Here is a 16,518-nt window from a genome sequence, read left to right as displayed (position 1 = left end):
ACTTAAAACTTCAAAATGGAAATCCACCTAAAGTAAAAGAAACACAAGCCCCTCTTAATCAAGATGTAATAAAAATATTGAGATAGGTAGCCAATCTTGCTAACTTGGAACCCCAGAAGAAATTGCAACATTTAAAGTGAAGACAAGAAGTTTCAAATATGTGCTATGAAGCATCTTAATGTTGTGAGATGTAGTGCTGCATGTATACATGCCTGAGAGACTGGTAGCATCCAGCTCAGGATTTCACCATTGGAGGAGAAAAGCAGCTTCTGCCATTACCCGAAAATAAAATTACGTGCCTGTGTCAAGACTGAGGTTAGGCACCAGCTGGCTCAAAGAAGAAATTCTATCCTGATAATATCCATGAAGCGGCAAGTTGAATTATGGTCTTGCTTCCTTATTCCGGCCGCCTTCTGCAGTGTCCTTCAGCATGCTCCTGAAGATACGATCAAAGCCTAGACAGAACATTGCTTTTCTGCAGCCATCTGGGACACTAGCAGCAATGACACCTCAAACTTATTCTTTCCTTTTAGACAAAAGGCACAGTAATTTTGCCTCATTTACTCTTTCCGTGCACTAGTTGTCAAAAGGGCAGCTGGTATCAATTACCCTCCCTTTGCTACTGGAGACCATCGACATGTATTGGGGAAAGTCATGAATTTCACACTTACCTATCCAGCTAGGCTGCATGAACCCAGAGGGTTTTTTTTAAAAGTAGTAATAATAGGAGACTGTTTACAGCCTGTCAGTATCACTATTAACTGTCAGTGTAGCCTGCCCAGCATGGGTGGCTGCCACCTCCAGCACTGGAAATGATACTCCATTTCAACAGAATTTTTTCATACTGATATGTGTGGCACAAGATAGATTTTTTTAAACTAGGTGAAAATTTTAAGTGTTAAAATACAGTTAAAAGACTCTGTTAACTAAAGGATTTTACCTACTTGTCCCTGAGAATACTCTTGTTCAAGGAAAGCATTATAGATAATTCAGATAAAGATAATCACTTTAGGCTATATTAGAAGATTGTCTCTCATGATAATTATTTCCTGCATGCTTGTGTTGTGTTTTTATTTGGAAATATAAAAATGATGCATTTTGGCTAAAAAAAAACCCCACCCCAACTATCATGTAGGGGGAACTTCTTAAAATGTATTCCCTTGTTCACAGAGTTAATCTTTGGGAGAAACAGAATTTATTCTTGTAACTAATATTTTAACCAAATAGATTGTTGGTAATGGAAGATTAAAGGAGCATGTGTTTTTAGCATTCTCTAATGATATACAAGTTGCTAGGAAAGCAGAGTGTTTGAAATCTCTGGTTAGATCAACATTGTTTTGCTCAAAGGTTTGTGGACTTTGAATACTGATGCTTTCCTGTTTCCCAGTACATTTGTTTTTAGGCTATTTTGATTCACTTTAAAGGAATTTTAATAACTTTCTGTTGACAGCGTGGACAGCTGGTCTTGAGAATTAGTGAAAATTCACTTGCTGACTGAGGAAGGAAGTGACATCAATGAGTTTCTAAAGTCAGCCCAGGGGGAAAAGTGCGCTCCGCCAGAGTAGCCTTTCATGCCATTGTATTTCCAGTGATGCCTCGAGATGCAAATTGCATTATCAATCAAACTTGTGGTTTCTACCTCAGACAAATATAAAAAATGAACAGAAAGACTGGGAAAGACCTTTGTGGCCATTCCTGACACTGCTAAGGAAAAGGTGAAGAAGAATTTATGGTACTTCTTTCCTCATTCGCTCTTGGTTCTTTCTTTTGGTGATTTAACGACTGTAGTATCAAGGAAAAGGCAGTTGCAGAAGTGTCTATGTGATATACCAGTAATGATGACATGGGTTAAACAGGACAGAGATTGACTAGGCTGTTAAGGATAGAAGAGAGATCAAATTCAAGGTCACCAGCAAATTGAATACTGTGTTCTCCATTTATTTGCTAGATGATCCTTGTCCTCATCACAGAACAACTATGTGAATTTGGCGTAGTCAGCAGTTGTGCTCAGAAGAGGCCAAGGTCTGTAATAACAGGGATGCTGCAAATTAGGGTGGAAATACATTGGCACCATTATATGGGGAAGCCTGCAAGGTCCTGGTGAGTACTGTGCTTTCGTTTTAGGAGAAAAGCTACAAAAAAACCCCAGTGAAAACACATGAAAAACCATTTTTTTCTTAGTCTGAATAGAATAGTCTCTTATTTCCCTCTTCCTCATGGCTAACAGATCATCATTAAGTTAAAACCAGAGATTCTTTCAAAACCAGCAACTATCAAATAAAATGTCCCTCCAGAAGTCAGTTTTACAAAAGAAATTTTAAAGGGCATGAGAATGTCACACAGTGACAACACCTGCAGCACTGAAAGGGGGTTCAGTTTCCAGCTGGTGACTAACAGTAGGGCAGTAGAAGGCTTCGTCTTTGAAAGTAACCAGAATTTTGTTTGTCCTGCCTTTTTTTTTTTCTTCTCTTTAAATCCACAGAATTCTCTTACAGTGACTAGTCACTAACCTGTGTTTTATTTATGGTACAATTTCAAGAAGGAAGTTTCTGTTTAGGTGCCTTGTGATCACTTGTGGTGACCATCAGCATTCACTAGAGAGATTCAAGAAGCACCACTAGAGAGGATGCTCCAAATTCAAAGGACACGAGGCAACGGGACACCAATAAAACCAGAACTGTCAGAACACGTCAGCCAGTCCCATAGGCAACACCTGCGTTAGTCTCATGAAATGCAGGTAATTCTTGAGACTTGCCAGAAGTTTCATTACTGGTAGACCTACATATGCTAAATTCAAAATTTATGACAGTTTTTCCAGAGCCATTGCAATGAGGTAGCAGCTTATGCAAGATGAATGGCTGCGTGAACATCAAACTAACTGGGAAATTTATTGCCATCTGGAAATTTATATGGAAGCTGCCCAGCAGGTAGCTGGTGTAGTCCAAGAGACACATCTTCTGCAACTCAGACTGCATGCGAATGGCTTGTTCTTCTCCTATATTTCTCCTGAAATTTCTTTTTTCTACCTGTCATCTAGCAAACTGTTCCCAAATGGGCTCAGTAGTGCCATCTGACCAGCCTTGAAAACTCAAGCAAATCAAAAGGACTTAATCAGACAGCTACACTTCACCAATACTTTGAATCAAAAGATATATTTATCAGTACGAACTACGATTCTTATTTGCTGAGGCTCTGCTCTCCTGCTGCTCTAACTGAGGCTAAACTGGTGCAACTGGATTCCAATGATGTTTCTGCATCAGGACTGGAGAAAAAGACCTCTCCAATTCATTTTTAGTGATTTTCTTTTGTCTCTCCAGTTGCAAAAAGTGTAAAAACAATACCTTTATGTGGTTTTGGATGGTTGAGATAAATGGCCTTCTTGGGTTGACCTCAAGCTATATCGCTTTAGAAAAACAAAAATTATAGCAAACACTCTTTAAAAGATTTCTCTGTATTTGCATACACCAATTAGTATACTAATTCCTGTTTCCAGGGCAAGGTGTGGGGTTTTTTTATTTTTTGGCTTCCCTGTTCTTTTTATAAGGAAGATTACCTTACTGAGAGGAATAATGTATGTTTTCTAATGTAGCTGACCACTGCAAGATGTGGCATAATTGATGCTGTCACGAGGAACTGCAACATTGACTCCTCAGCCTTGTGCACAAAACCTACACAGAGAACGACACGTAATTATGCACACTATGCCCTGCTTACCTCCATACAAAGGAATGTGATATTTGTGCAGGTTTACAGATTAATCTGCTGTAATTCCTTTTAATGTTAAACTACTTCCAGCTCAAATATAATTAAGATCACCAGGTACAAAAGATTCAGATTGGAAATATGAGTACACTCCAACAGAACAAATAACAGCTTGATGCTGTTTCTTATGTTCAAGTAGTTGGATACAGTAAGGATTTTGACAGCATGTTTGTTCCCTAAGTATGTAGCAAAAGAAAAAAAAGGTTTAATTTCAAAAGGCAAAAGACTACTACTGCATTTAATTAGACTGTAAAATCCCTTAAATACAAAGATCTGCCAATTTATGTGACGTGACTGCTACAAGTCCTAGCAACAAGCAATTTCTTTTTGTCCCCTCCCAAAAGTCAAATCCCAATTTATACTTTAAGCAACCATCATCAACATCAATAAAATGAAAGCTTTGGAATAAAAAGTTTGTTTCCTTAAGTCTTCAGATAATCCTACTAATATTTGTGGCATGGCAGCAAGGCAGGGGACAAACAGAAATTCTGGGTCTGTCTCCCTGTTCCCAAGTGTCTGAGGGTTTCCAAGCAGGCTGAGAAAAGCGGGGAGAATCCCAGGGGGCAGAGGGGACCCTCAGCCTTGCTGTGAATCAGCCATAGGCATAGTCTGAAACAGCCATATTCACTTAACTGTAAGCGGGAATGGCACTACTAAGAAACCAGTTTTGAAGAGGGAATTCGATATTCTAATATCAGTTGAATTTTGTTTTCCCAGTTCGTGACAGAAACACTAACAGCTTTGGATTTTACTTTGTTCTTATAGACCTGAATAAAAACATATGCAACCTATTCAGTTATGATCCACCCCACTTTCATTACTCCTTTCCTAACCTACCAGAGCAGATTCTGAGAAGTGAAAGGAGACCAATCGTGACAAACTTCTGCGGCAATTTCCCATGGCACCAGAGCCTGAGGAAGAAACACTCAGATTTGTTTTGCAGACTTATAACTGAGAAGGTGTGACACTAACAGATTGTCTTCTGTGAACGCCTGTAACTTGGCACACAAAGATTAAAATATTTAGGACAGAACCATACATTTCCTATAAATTATCGGCACAATCTCTGAGATCTGTAGGCAATACAGCTCCTGCAGATGTGCATAGCATTTTCCTCCTCCTCACAAGGAATTCAGAAAACTGGAACTGCTCATTTACAGCATTGCCTTCGAAACCTAGTTTAGCTTACTTTTGCACCTCTGTGATAATTATGCAACTGAATATGATTACAGTGGCCTAAAATGTATTAATCACATCTTCACGGTATTGCATAATCCTTCTCAGTTGTCACAACGCCAGCTCGTAAGTTGCCCTGGCAGTAGTAAACATAAAAAGAAACCAAAGTCGATACTGATTGAAGCAAATGAAGGAAAGTTGGCCATCTCAGACCACTGAAACTCTCGCAGCATTCCAAGGTCTCCCTAGCTAATTTTTCGTGATTACTTTTGATATGAAAACAGACCTTTAATTGTCAGTGTCTAATAAGGATGCAGAACTGTTCCCTGGGAGGTTCAAAGGACCCTGGGAAACTAAACATTTATGAAAGCGCAAGTAGCCAAATGTCTTATGTTGATTAACATACACCATTCAGTTTCCACCTAACGAAGTCCTAACAAGAAGAAACCCCAAAGGAAAAAAAAAAAAAAAAGTAACAGGACTGACAGAGAAACATTAGTCTTAATAGGACTGAGGGCCCTCATTCATTAATTCTGTTGTGCATAAAAAGGAGGGGGGGAGTGTAATTCAAATCCATTCCTGGACCAAATTCTGCAATGACTAACATTGTATAACTGTACTTACAGCAAGATGTTAGAATTTATTAAGAATTTGAAGTTTTACCTGCCCTCTGCCTCATCAGAATTGATAAAGTTTTCAATGACACAGAATTGCCAGGATGCCCACTAACACAATTAGTAGGCAGGCTTGTTTGCCAGTTTTCTTCTAGAAGCTTGTGCCTCATATCTGGGAAAAGGGAAAGCAAAAAAGTGTCACCTTTTTCCTTTAAGGATGGAAGATTTGAGTTAATGGAAACATGCCAGACAGCATATTTGGTTTTAACATCAACACAATATTGATATCATGGTTTGGATGATTTCCAGCTAAATGTCATGTATATTTTCAATGCCTATTTGGCATTCATCCTGTATCCAACAACAAGGACAGTTTGTTTCAATTTTAGTTTACAGCTCACTATGCAACTGCTTTGAAATGCTTTTCCCTTTCATCCAACTACTTCACAACTTTTTCAGATTCCTGCTCTTTTAAGGAACTGAAAGGAGCAAATCATGGATTCCTACTCATTTGCAATTAGGTGGGCAAAGATGAGTTAATTACGGCTTATCAGATGCATTTCCTCAAACTCTGTCACAATGTGATCCAAATCCTAAGGTAGAATACCTCAGTTCTCACAACTGCAAGGGTGACTGCTTTTTCATTTGAAATCACATGGACCGCCAGCCTCCACTTTCATGTTGCTAGTTGTGTATGGTGCTTTATATTGTGATCATTGAGAGGATAGGTCACATCATCTGTTAAAATGCCTTTTCAACTACGCTCCAGTGTCGAGCTCAATTCCTTATCCACAAAATAGGTTTCTGGGCTTTGACACAAAATCAGCTGTTTCCACCCATCAGCTGGTCCACTGGAGTTTCCTATATCAAGGTTATTAGTATGTCTTAAATGAGGGATGGTTGACCCTGATTTTTTTCCACTGATGGAAAACCATCTGGTGTTTACTCTAAGAACAGCACGGTAAGAGCTGTTGTGATGGAAAAGACCACGGAGAGCAGCGAGAGCTTGAATCTACATACGCATACCCCACACAGAAATAAAGACGTGGACATACAGCTATCTCTAATACACTAGTCTTAGGCAGTTGAAGCTTTGCGTTGCACTAACAGTAGGGCTGAAACATTGCAGTAGTTTGGCTTTGGTTTTGGTTCTTGGTCCATATTAAGAACATATGGTTTCCCCCACCCAGATGAGGAATGTGAATGCAGTTGAAATTTGCAGTCAGATTAGCCATGTTAGGGCAAAGCCACATGGAGTCATGGTCATCCAGTCTGGCTATTGGTCATTCACTTTTAGTGAAGATGAGTTGATATCCAGCTCTACAGCACACTATGCCCGTATAATTAGAATACCCTGGAAATGGCATGTAAAGATGAAGCCACCAGTACCAACGGGAAGCAGCACACAAGCTCCTACAGGGTTTTGCCCACAGAACCTTATTTTGACTCACCTGCTAGGACAACTGCACCACAAACAGCTGAGCTACAAAGCTTCTCTGGTGTGAATCAGAAGCAGTGGTGTGCAAGATGAGCATGCAGCAAGCCCAAACAGGGGTGGAAAAATCCAGCTGCTTGGTGCTGATTACAAAGTAGAGTCCCACAGCAAAGTCTCCATGGGAAGCCTTAGTCTACAGTTTCTGTAGTTCAGAAATAAAAAGGAGATGAATTGTCTATACAACATAAGGCCAGGAAGTGACCAGTGGTGGTGAGAGCAAATATTCTTTCAATTTACTACTCATTCTGAGTTATGCCTACATAAAAAAACCTGTACTTGTTTGAATCTGCCGTGTTTCTTTGTTAAGGTCTAAATGTACCACTCTAAGGCATACTCTTAGCACACCGGCCTCAAATAACTTCTTTGAAATTGTTCCATTTGGAAGTAAAATATTCCCCAGTGAGAATATGACACTCAGAAAGACACTGCTCACGTTTACAAGAAAGATTATGTGCACGAGAACCTGCAATTAATCCACTTGTAAAGAACAGAGGGGAAAAGGAAAAGGTAAAATAGGAGCCCTTTGAAATAGAACCTTAACACCTGGAAAACTCAAAAAATTCTCTAAACAGGATAATTTTACAGGGAAAGAAAACTAGGAGGAGAAAGACAAGGAGAAAAAAGCGAGAACATAACCTTTCCTAATACATGGCTCGAATTAAGATTGGTCAGATACAAAACAAAAAACCTACAGCAATCAGTTGCTGCAGGGTGTACAAATTTATCTACATTTGTATAACTAGAGTATGACCTTTTGCAATCAACTCTTGTGCTTGAATTCAGCTGTAGTTATTGGAAGTCATTTGTAAAAGGTCATCCATGACTGAGAATATAATATGAATCCAAGATGCACAAGGGTTCAGGTTTGTGCTACTCAAAAGAAATTGGGGACAGAGAAGGGGGGTGGGAAACTCAACCACTGCTACAGATTCGGTTCTCAAATAGATTTGGATAGTTTGACAAGAGTAATTGAAGTAGTCAACTTCTGATATGTGAGTTATTAGAAAATATGCAGTCTTGTTATACAAGAAAGGCCTACAAGAAATCTGGAGAGAGACTGTTTAGAAGGGCATGTGGTGATAGGACAAGGGGCAATGGCCTTGAACTGCAGGAAAGTAGATTTAGATTAGATGTTAGAAAGAAATTCTTTACTGTGAGAGTGGTGAGGCACTGGAACAGGTTGCCCAGAGAGGCTGTGGATGCCCCACCCCGGAAGTGTTCAAGGCCAGGCTGGATGGGGCTTTGGGCAACGTGGTCTAGTGGAGGGTGTCCCTGCCCATGGCAGGGGGGTTGGAACTAGATGATCTTTGAGGTCCCTTCCAACCCAAACCATTTTGTGATTCTATGAAATAATCTATATCTGTCTGTCTGCATACACAATTTTAGTACTAGTTTTTTTGTAGTTTTTTTGTAGTTTTTTTTCAGAACAATACTAAATGGGTGATATTTTAAGGATCTCCTTAAAGGAAGAGTCTATAATGACGTACAAGCAATCCTCAACAAGAAAACCTCAGTAGGCATATAAAAACATTTTAGTCATGTTCTCTGAACGTGTTTCTGAACATCAGAAAATTCAAACTGTATCATCCATACTGAAAAGGTAGTTTACTAAGGAAAAAAAAAAAGACACAATTTATGGGTAGAATTAAAAGAAAATTCGTGTAAGACAGAACTGACCGTAGTTATTTAATCAAGATCTTATGAGACCACCTCCTCAAAAATCCAAAAGTAACTCTGTAGGCCATTCTGCAAAGAATTCACCACTACTGTATGACACCATGTTTAAGCTTTTGCCAAAAAAAAAAATAATAATAATTAAAAAAAAATCTTGTAGGCCTAATGTCTTTAAAGCCAAACCTGCAGCTCAAGCTTGTAATCTGTCCTACCACTACCTTTGGTTAGCCGAGTAGCAACTGAGTGTGTATTGCACATACTGTGGCTAATTGCAACGTCCTCCTTTCCCGCAGGTGAAACACCCTGATGCTCCAAGCCTCACAAACAACACCATACTCTGCTTCGGCAGGAGCCTTTTGCTTACTTTAGAAATGCCCGTTGTACCTCCCTCCACGTGGCATCCTTGCTACGCCAACTTGGATATTGGCAGTGCTCAAAAGTGGAAATGGCAGGGGTTATGAAGCAAATCATTGTGAGAACTGAACTCACATATGTTACTGAAAACATGGTTAAATATTTCCTTTTAATTAAACAGAGATGGAAAATAACTGCAGTAATGTGGTATCCAGTACCCAGAAACAGCAAAGTACCCCAATGCCAAAAGCATAAATGATGCACTATATCAATTTGATCACTCAGGCAAAGCATAAAGTAGACGTTCTCAGGTACAGCACACCTTTTTCATGCACAGAAGGTAAATTGTCAAATGGGCTTTAAAGCCACACCTGCAGGTTTTGTACACACAAGCATTTTCTGCCCACAAAATACACCGCTGCTGCTGGCAAAGGACCATATGTATGTACCTAGGTACATACCTAGCTGGTACCTAGGTACAATCTGCATCCATAAAATGTGCAGGTGCAGTTTTATGGAGACCTACGAGAAGAACGTGACCATATAGCACACAACTAATATTTACCTGGCAGCCTTCAGACAACAAGCTAAGTAACCTTCCCATAGGATGTACCGTGCCAGGCACAACAAGGGGAGGCAGAAGTCGCAGCCATGTTCACAATGGCAGACTGATTTAAGAGAAGTCTACCCAGTCCTGGTTTGCAAATTGTGGGTGGGTACTAATACTGGTAGTGATGATACCACCCCAAACTGAGGGCAAAATTAATGTCTCTTCTGCAAAGGTGAATAAAGGAATTCTGAGAGAGTCCTTAGCACCAAGTGATTCAAAATATTTTTTATATGACTGAAAAAACCCTACCTTGTTTATTCTTCCCCAGTGAACTGTATTCTTTTTCAGGTATTAAAAAATAATCCTGCATGCCTGACATGAATCAGCATGTGAATTACTGACCAAGTTAGTTTCAGCAAGTACTAAGCAACATAGTCATAATATGGTGGCTTTATTTATATGTAAAATACTAATGTCTACTGAACTGAGCACTCAGGATGGGACATTTCTCTGTTCTTCTCACAGGAGAACAGTCAATATTGTATCTGATTATCAACAAAACTCGTTATTGGCTTCTTACTAACTGCAGGGACAAGGTCTTCACATATTTCCACAGATTAAGGGGAAAAAGCATATTTCTATTCAGCTTAGTATTAGTATTTATTTATAATGGACACAGTTGTTTGCATGAAATCTAATTAAAGAATGTGAAAAGAAACACAAAGGAAACGTGGAAAAATTCCGCTTAGAAAGTATTTTGGACTAAAGCCACACCAATTGGTATTACTTAAATAATTAGTGAAGAGTAAAAAACCCAATCTGACAGGACTGAATTTCCTGCCTTCTGAGGGACCTAAAAAAAGAAAATGTGATAATTGAGCATCCACCCCCCACAACTTTTGGGCATCACTAACATATTGACCTATTGCTATAATTACAGTGATTTGTGTACATTGGACTGTTTACAATATAAAGGCTAGGTCCAATTATTGCAAGTATATGAGAAGCAAATCTTCAGAAAATTAATTTCACATCTTGATGTTGCTGGCAGGGAGTGAAAGGAGCAGCCAGCATTTTTAAATGGATGGTTAATTAGATGTACAGCCAGAGACTCTGGAATAGCAGAGCTACAAACAGCTCAGAAATATGTTTGTATGAACAGAAGAAATCTCAGTAATGTCCTTACTTTCAACAACACTTTTTGTCATCTTGGATTACATATAACTGGCTCCCAGGATCACAGAAAAAAATGGAAACACTGCTGCTTGCTACTGTATAGCACCAGCTTAAGTTAAAGATAGTAACAAACCCAGTGGCATAATGGCAGCTAGGCTTACAGATCACAGGAGAAAGCCACGCAGACACAAAGAAAATAAGTTATAAAGAAATCCCACAATTTTTAATTCTTGTTTCTGAGAAGAGAACAGAACAGACCACTTCTATTAATGCAATGTGGACTCCTGTTTCTTTGCTGGAAGACAAATGGCATCATGCAACCACCTACTCATACTCAACACCCAAATAATCTCATCGAAAAATACCACTTTAGACAAGCTACAGACACACAACTTTTCTCAGGCTTTGGTGCCATGATTGGCTTAAGCTGCTCGATGCCTGGCAAAAATGGACAGCCCAACTCTTGACTCAGCACGGTGACACAGTCCTCCTCTTCCTCCCTTGTGCCAGCACGAGCACAGCTGCATCGCGTGGTCAAGACACATGACAGTCCTGATTCAGTAAAAATTCTCATCTCACTTAACAGGCTGATTTGCATCCATATCAGCTCAGATCAGCCACATCAGATGGAGACAGATGTGTGGCTGGGGACAAGAGTGGGGACAAGGAGACATCCCCTTCTGGGGAAACTCACATGTGGATCAGGATAAACCTGCTGTAAATCCACATCCTCAGAGCCCTCATCTGCTCAGCTGCTACTGAACCATCAGCACCAGAATGCCAAGATTTGTCACAAATGACTGAATAGCTCAGATGAGCAACAATAACAAGTTTCTTGACTGCCTGCTATTTTCTTCTGGGGCTTGCATTGTACAGGACTCCATTTTTTTTTTTAATGCTCAGATACGTTGTCTATTTGGCTTTTCAAAAGGTATTTGATAACATCTCTCACAAGATTCCTTAAGGAAACTTAACAGGCACAGAATTAGAGGGAACATCTTTGCATGGATTTATAAAAGAAACTGTTTGAAAGATAGGAAACAGAGTATAGAAATATGAAAGAGAACAGCCAATTCCCACTGTGGAAGAAAGTCAGCAGTGGAATCCTGCTCTCTCATGTTGAGGGCCCATGCTCTTCGACGTGTTCTAAAAATCATGAGAGAAAGGGACCAAACAGGAAGATGACAGCATTTGCCGATGATATTAATTTATTTGAGGTAGAAATGATGGAGGCTAAAGAACTTTTTACAAGAGTAAGTTGGTAATAAAATAACATGTGAAGTGCAATTTATGCAAAGTGATGCTTGGAAACTTTTAGGGGAAAACTTCATTTAAACTCAAAAGTGAAACTCTGAGCTGAGTTCTGAGCTCATTGCTACTCAGGAATGAGAGCTTGGAGTGGTAAAACTTCTGCACAAACATTATCTCTGTTAGAGAAAGCAAATTGAAGACTAGAGGAAAAACAAAAAAAACATTGTGTTGCTATATATACACACACTTGCATCTTAAATATTACCTGCGATTCTGATCCTTCCACTCCTGTGAAGAACCGGAGAACAAAGGAGGGTAAGGCATTGGACTGATAGACTGGCTTACAAGGAGCAACAGCTACCAAACCTGGCAAAGCAATGATCCAGAGGAGATATGATAGAGATCTGTAAAATCATAAGTGACATGGAAGGGGTGAATCAGAAGTGACTGTTCGCTGCCTCTTCTAACAGAAGGCCGGGGGCATCTGATGAAGCAGGCAGATGGCAGGTTCAAAACAAACATGAGGAAGCAGCTCTCCACGCAACTGAGAAAGGAAACTCGGGAACTCTTCGCCAGGGGATGTTACGGCTGCTAAAACTTTACATGGATTCAGGGGACAACTGAACAAGCTGAGAGACAGGGAAATCCTCTGGGGATTGATAAGCAAACAGAAAGTACCTCTGGCGCAGGAAGTCCCTGAAACACAAACTGCTGGAGTTTGCAAAGTCACGTGAGGAGGTTTCACTTTGCTGCTAGGATATTGAGCAAGACGGAGCTCTGGCCTGATCCAGCATTGCTGTTGCTGTGTGCAACACAGAACACTAAAAAACCAGGCCCCAGTTTAAAATACTTCAGAGTGTGGACACCCTCAATAAGTAGGCCCAGCACAGCTTACTGACGTGGCACTGGTGGCAGGCAGGCAAGGGAAGAGTAAAGCTGTGTTCTTTGTCTCACACTGCTCTGAACAGTGGGGGTACACCAAACAGTGAAATCATTCTCAGTTCTTGACTCCTGGGCATGCAAAGTGTTTACTATGTTGTTTTCCACCACTCAGATCCTCTACACATGTAAAAGCTGTCTTCTGGTCACGCCAAGGACCCCTAAACCCTGGCAGCGCTGAGCAGTGAAGCAGCCCATTTATACCTAAGCTCCTCCAGGTGTCACAAGTGAAATGTTTCCCCTTTGCTTGTGATTTCGGGGACCACGCTAGAGGGATGTCTCAGAGCAATGCTCTGTTTTGATCCTACAGTTTTGTTGTTGGAGCACATGTGGGAGACCTTAAACATGGGAGGGCATGTTTCCCTCCTTTGCCAATGGGGGAAGAGCAACGTCCTGCTCTGGGAGATGCCCTACCTACCAGGGTGTCCTCCATAGGATGGTGTTGACCTGATACACACACCTCCACTCACAGGAGACTGACCAGTACTTAGATAAATTTCCAAGGAAGAGGAAGAAGAGACTTGCTGAATATTAAAAGTTTTAGGCTCTGTGCACAATGCTTTGGGATAAATGAACATAATGACCTCAGTGACTTCCAAAGTTACTTAGAAAGTGTAGGGATTGACCTGCTGTATCCTGAGGCACACGCTAACAGCAGACCATTCTTCCACACCACAGGCTAGAAATGCTAAGTGTTTAGGAGGTATTACAGGAATTTTTTTACCACCTGTCAATTAGCTGGTTTTCTGTTTTTGCTCCCTTGGAATTGCACAAAAATCACTAGAGAAAAACAAATGAGCCTTTTTTAGAACTGAGCTGTGTTGGATTTTTGTTCATAAAGCAGATATTAATTTAAAAAATACAAATAGCCCAACAGCCATTAAAATGAACTCTTAAGCACAATTTCTAATTATACTGCATTGATTAAATACAATTATATTTTAATTAAGCTTTGTTCCTATAGTAGTCCTATGGTTTTTATCCTTCCAGAGGAGGAAATTAATCTCTTCTAGAGATTTGTTTTCATGGCAAATAATGCTTATCACTTCATTTATTTTAAAAGTGAAAAACAAAATCTGCACAAAACACTGAATATGTCAGTTGTGTCCGGCAAAGTCAGCTGTCAGCTTTAAAGTTCACCTGCATGGACACCCCGAAGTCAATGCCTGCGGTACTTTCATTGTTGATTCCTTAAGTCCTACCAGGATGCCCACTTTTACCAGTTTAAGATGTAACAACTCCAACTGCTGAGTTGTGTTAACAGATTGTGTGAGCGCTCCCAGTCTATTTCGATGTAAAATCGGGTTACCTACAATCACAGCTGAAGACCAGCCAAGTGATTTGCCCAGTACCAGTGCAACAGAGAAGATATCCTGAACGTTAGCACCTACTGCCCTCTACCTGCTTTACCTAAAATGCATAAGGAGCAAAACCAGAAAACTTCACTTTCCAATTTTTTAAATTCTCAGCCTTATAATTAAGCTGGTCAAAACCACTCTGATTATAATGATTTCTAATCTATTTCTTTTTTATTACAAGAGTAAGAAGTGTTATTTCCCTCTAGGTTGCAAGCTACACGAGGGAATGCCATTACAAAATGTGCAGATATTTCCATCTTTCATAATTTTATCATGTTTTCATAAAACCTAATTGTAAATTTCCCTTAACATTCAGTGGGACTGTGAATTCAGATGTCCACCTTATCTTTCCAGGAAATGTTGTGGGAGCGGCACTGCAGTGAAGTTCATCATGACAGATAGAGAAAAAAGAATTTCACCTTGTAAATCTTTGTCCTGCAATACGATCTGTGCACTGAAACACTTATACAGGCCATCTGAGAACCTGGCACAGGCTACAGAAGGGCAGACCCCGATGCCTGCACAGATAAGACTGCACCATAAAGGACAAGTTTCCTATAAGTCGTAGCACATAGCCACCACCATAAACTGGGACTCAGAAAAAGTTAGTCTGCATAGTTTTGACCTGCCATCCAGCCTAAGTGATGCTTCTATAATCCACAGGTACCATGTCTGACTTGCACATTAAATTCTATATTCACCCAAGAGAATTCTTTGAAATTCCTTAGCTATAAAAAATTGACAGGCAATCTTTTCTCTTGATTTTTGTTAGAGGGTACACATATGCACTAACCTCTGGACTTTAGTGCGGCTTCCCTCTGAGCTACAGAATAGAAAGTATTGCCATGTCCATGTGGAGGGGCAGAAGAAAGGCGCTCAGAGAGCTAGACCTGACCTCAAATCCATACACGCAAAGCTGTGGGTATGCATGTCCATTAATCACGAGCAATGGTTCTAAACCAGAAAAGATACAGGAAATCATGGCAATCGATCTGTTATAATTTCATTATCCCACCTGCTGGTCTTCCAAAATGCACCACAGTAACATTCCCTCCACGTGAGGCAGGAGATACAGCCAAACAAATGCTCACTTAAATATTCAGCTACTTGCACCTGTGTTTTCAAAACTGTCTAGATTTCCACGCTGTCTAGATTTTAATATGCTTTCCGACAAAGATGCACTACAACCGCATGCCATGCTTGCTGAAAGTATGTGTAAACTAATACTTGCATTCTGCACGCCTCAGCATTAAGCTGGCCTGGCAGACACAGTCCCTGCGTGCCGCCTTTACTCTCTGTGATTGGCAGTAACAGCCAGAAAAAAAAAAAAAAAAAAAATTTACAGTAAATCCCACCTGCTTGGAACACTCCTTGGTTCACTCTCCAGCCCACTGTGATTGTTTATCCATCAGAGGGGTAGAGGGAGAAAAGAGGTCGCATGGCAAATTCTCACAGCCATGCAGCCAGTAGGTAAAACCGCATTATTTCTCAACACAAAGACAGCTTTACAGGTGTACCAGGAGCTGTCAATACGTGCGGGTGCGGCCAGGCTGCCAGCGAACCTTAAGCATCCCATCAGAAGATCACTGGGGTGCACTGGAGTCCAGCAAAACAAGCCACGGGAGCATAATGAATCTAGGTGGCATCCAACAGAGCATCAAGTATTTTAAACCCTTTAATAAAAGTGCACTCCACTTGGTATCTTAGGTGCTTCATGGTTGGTATGTGTAAATGAGGGCTCTGTTTTTGTTTGTTTTAACGGGAGGTTTTGCATTTGTAAAATTGTAGCAGATATTTTGATACTCGAGGAATGTATCTGTGTTTGTGCTTATTCCCCCCCACTGCTAAATATGAGAATTTGTTCCACTTCAGGTTTTATTAATTAAATTAATACTAATTGAGCAGCTTTTTAATATATTTACAGCCCGAGTGGTTTTTGCACTAAATCCTGTACACTGCAGCCTCTCCTTAGCCTTCCCTCTTTATCCTCTGTCCCAGAGGAAATGTTTCACTGCAGATCACTGCCCTGAAATTCTTCTGTGTTTGCAGATATTTATGACTACATATGCATACTCTTCAATCAATAATAATAATTTCAAAAACACCAACAGATATTTTTACAAGATATTTTAAAGAAAGCGGCTTTTGCAAAAGAACCCCTAACCCAAA

At 40.2% G+C, this 16,518-nt stretch overlaps 1 protein-coding gene across 9 annotated transcripts in view; it reads right to left on the bottom strand.

Moving 5' to 3' along the window:
• Positions 1–16,518, bottom strand: part of CHST9 (carbohydrate sulfotransferase 9) — a 99,699-nt gene that overhangs the window by 18,639 nt on the left and 64,542 nt on the right. For 2 of the 9 annotated variants that reach the window (XM_075744194.1, XM_075744193.1), the window contains exon 4: positions 3,554–3,668. The exons of the other annotated variants lie outside the window; for them this stretch is intronic. The gene's annotated coding sequence lies outside the window, so the exon portion shown is untranslated. The remainder of the gene's footprint in view (positions 1–3,553; positions 3,669–16,518) is intronic. 9 annotated transcript variants of the gene reach the window in all.

The sequence above is a fragment of the Balearica regulorum genome, chromosome 2 (genome assembly GCF_011004875.1).
Source record: "Balearica regulorum gibbericeps isolate bBalReg1 chromosome 2, bBalReg1.pri, whole genome shotgun sequence".
In the NCBI taxonomy this organism is placed as follows: domain Eukaryota; kingdom Metazoa; phylum Chordata; class Aves; order Gruiformes; family Gruidae; genus Balearica; species Balearica regulorum.
The sequence above is the reverse complement of the archived record's forward strand: the minus strand, read 5'-3'. Positions and strand labels throughout refer to the sequence as shown.